Below are 2,964 nucleotides of genomic sequence, written 5' to 3' on the forward strand. Positions count from 1 at the left end.
ACCGTCCATTCGCTGACAGTTCAAGTCTGGAGGGACGGGGAGGGGATGATACCCTTTCCGTTTCAGTTTCACTACACAAGGCATGGTGGCGAGAGGTAACCGGCAATTACCGTACATAAGTTATTAACACACATTAAAGAAAGAGGCCCCCAAATCCTGTCCACGTGACGATTGACGGCGTCATGGGGTGCGCAATGCACACCCCAAGAATAAAAAAGCGACTCTCTACATTCCTCGATTGAAGTAGAAGCGTTCAATTGAGTTAAAAGCCCGGCCAGACAGCTTTGGTTGGGAAGGTCGGAAGACAGTGGAGAAAAAGAAAATCGGAGGAAATGGCAACTAGGGCTAGGGCTCGAAGTTATCTCCCGAGTCCCTAAATTAGAAATCAAAGGTCAGTTTTCTTCGGTCCTTCTTCTTCTTCTTCCTTTCTCCAATTTCATTCAATCTCACTGTGCGTTTTAGAACCCTAGTCTCTATTATCAAATCAACCTTAGAAAAAGAAACTATCAAAATAAGGGAAAAGATGGCAGCGACTATTGACGGAGATGAGAGGGTCATGGCTGCAGCTCAACAGATTGTGAAAAGCTTAGGCACTCCAAAGAACGTTACGGAGGACATGATTTTAATCCTCTCCAACTTCGATAATCGCCTCTCTACCATCACCGAGTTACTTTCTAAAGGCGGTGGAGGTGCCGGTCGTAGCAAGACTGAAGAGAGACTCGAAGCAGCTGAGAAGATCGTCCTTCGCTGGAACTCCAACTCCGACACTCCTCGCCACCACACCTCTCCGTGGGAGGATTCGCCCGATGAGGCCGCTGCTTACCTCTCAGCTGTCGATGAGATCCTCCAGTTGACTGAGGATCTCACGCTGTCATCGGACGGTGAAATTATGGACCACGCCGAGAGCGTTCTGCAGCTGGCCATGTCGAGGCTGGAGGATGAGTTCCGCCACATCCTGATACGGAATACTGTCCCTCTTGATGCCGAGCGGCTTTATGGATCAATCCATAGAATTTCCCTTTCCTTCACCTCCAACGATGGAGACATTGAGGACTTCGAGAGCTCTGCCGAGGATGAACATGAGAGCTGCATCGAGGAGAGAGGGGGAAGTTTAGGGGACGATCTCTGTGTCGATTTGATTCATCCGGATGCCATTGCTGACCTCAAAGAGATTGCGGATAGGATGATTAGGTCGGGGTATGAGAAAGAGTGCTGTCAGGTTTACTCTAGCGTCCGTCGCGATGTTCTGGACGAGTGCTTATTGATTCTTGGCGTCGAGAAGCTGAGTATCGAGGAAGTGCAGAAGATCGAATGGAGGTCTCTGGATGAGAAAATGAAGAAGTGGATCCAGGCTGTTAAGATTGTCGTTAGGGTTCTCTTGTCCGGTGAGAAGCGGCTCTGTGATCAACTTTTCGGTGGTTCTGAACTGATCAAAGAGGTATGCTTTTCTGAGACTACAAAAGGCTGCGTGATGCAACTGTTGAATTTTGGCGAGGCGATTGCGATTGGACGAAGGTCTTCAGAGAAGCTATTTCGGATACTTGACATGTATGATGCTCTGGCGGATGTTCTCCTAGATTTGCAATCATATTTTGCCGATGAATCTTGCAATTTCGTGTATAGCGAGGCACGGGAAATACTGTCTAGGCTAGGTGAGGCAGCAAGGGGCACATTTTCTGAGTTTGAAAATGCCGTTCAAAGTGAAACGTCCCGGAAACCAATCCAAGGTGGTGAGATTCACCCACTTACGCGTTATGTGATGAATTATACAAGGTTGCTTGTCGATTACAGTGATTCACTGAATTTACTTCTAGAAGGCAGTCCAGATAGCTCAGGTCGAGTGGAAGGTGATAATAATGATGCCCTGCAATTAGGCAGCATATCTCCATTAGGTCATCGCTTGCTATCATTAATTTCATCTTTGGAATCAAACCTTGAGGAAAAGTCGAAACACTATGAGGATGCTGCAATGCAATACATATTCTTGATGAATAATATACTATACATAGTACAAAAAGTGAAAGATTCTGAACTTGGCAAGCTCTTGGGAGATCACTGGGTCCGTAAACGTCGTAGCCAGATACGGCAGTATGCCACAGGTTATCTTAGAGCATCTTGGAGCAAAGTATTGTCTTGCTTGAAGGATGAAGGTATTGGGGGCAGTGGGAGCTCGAGTAATGTATCCAAGGTGGCTCTTAAGGAGAGATTTAAGAACTTCAACTTGGGTTTTGAAGAGATATATAGGAACCAGACGGTATGGAAGGTCCCAGATCCTCAACTTCGAGAAGAGCTTCGGATATCTATATCGGAAAAGGTGATTCCAGCATATCGCTCATTTATGGGAAGGTTTGGCAGTCATCTAGAGAGTGGAAGACATGCTGGAAAATACATAAAGTACACACCGGAGGATCTAGAGAACTATTTATTGGATTTGTTTGAAGGATCACCTGGTGTCCTGCACAATCCAAGGAGAAAGCTTAGTACATAGCAGATACTGTTCATGTAATAGGTCAGCACTCTCTATTCGCATAAGACTTGTTGGGAATTCAGATTAACTGCTGACTTCTAGCTCTGATAATTTGCTTTATTCCTTGTTATTTTAATGTTATAAGCACAGGATATCAGGATACATGGCCATACTCTATATATACTGTAATAATTATGTACATGTAATATAAATCTTCTTGAGTGTGAACACTTGCAGGTTTCCATGAATTTATTGTTGTGAATTGCAACCAAGTAGTTTTATGGGCATAATTCGTAAAACTGGAGGTATTCACTGAGAAATCCTCTGTTTCTGGCAACTGACTTCTAAGACCTTACAGATACAGCTACCATTATTAGTTGAAGATTTGTATTGTTAAGCATTCAAGTACAACTTATGTTATTTCTATGTTAACTTTTGTCCTTTCCATTTTTCTCCTTCCATATGTTACCGTTTACAGTTATGAGCCTATATCATGT

General features: G+C 44.3%; 1 pseudogene across 1 annotated transcript; it reads left to right on the forward strand.

Moving 5' to 3' along the window:
• Positions 1-243: 243 nt before the first annotated feature.
• Positions 244-2,697, forward strand: LOC104591704 (exocyst complex component EXO70B1 pseudogene; annotated as a pseudogene). Its single transcript, XR_016085554.1, has one exon. The product of XR_016085554.1 is annotated as an exocyst complex component EXO70B1 pseudogene (transcript).
• Positions 2,698-2,964: the final 267 nt, after the last annotated feature.

Source organism: Nelumbo nucifera, chromosome 4, assembly GCF_055504915.1.
Source record: "Nelumbo nucifera cultivar China Antique chromosome 4, China Antique-T2T, whole genome shotgun sequence".
Lineage (NCBI taxonomy): Eukaryota > Viridiplantae > Streptophyta > Magnoliopsida > Proteales > Nelumbonaceae > Nelumbo > Nelumbo nucifera.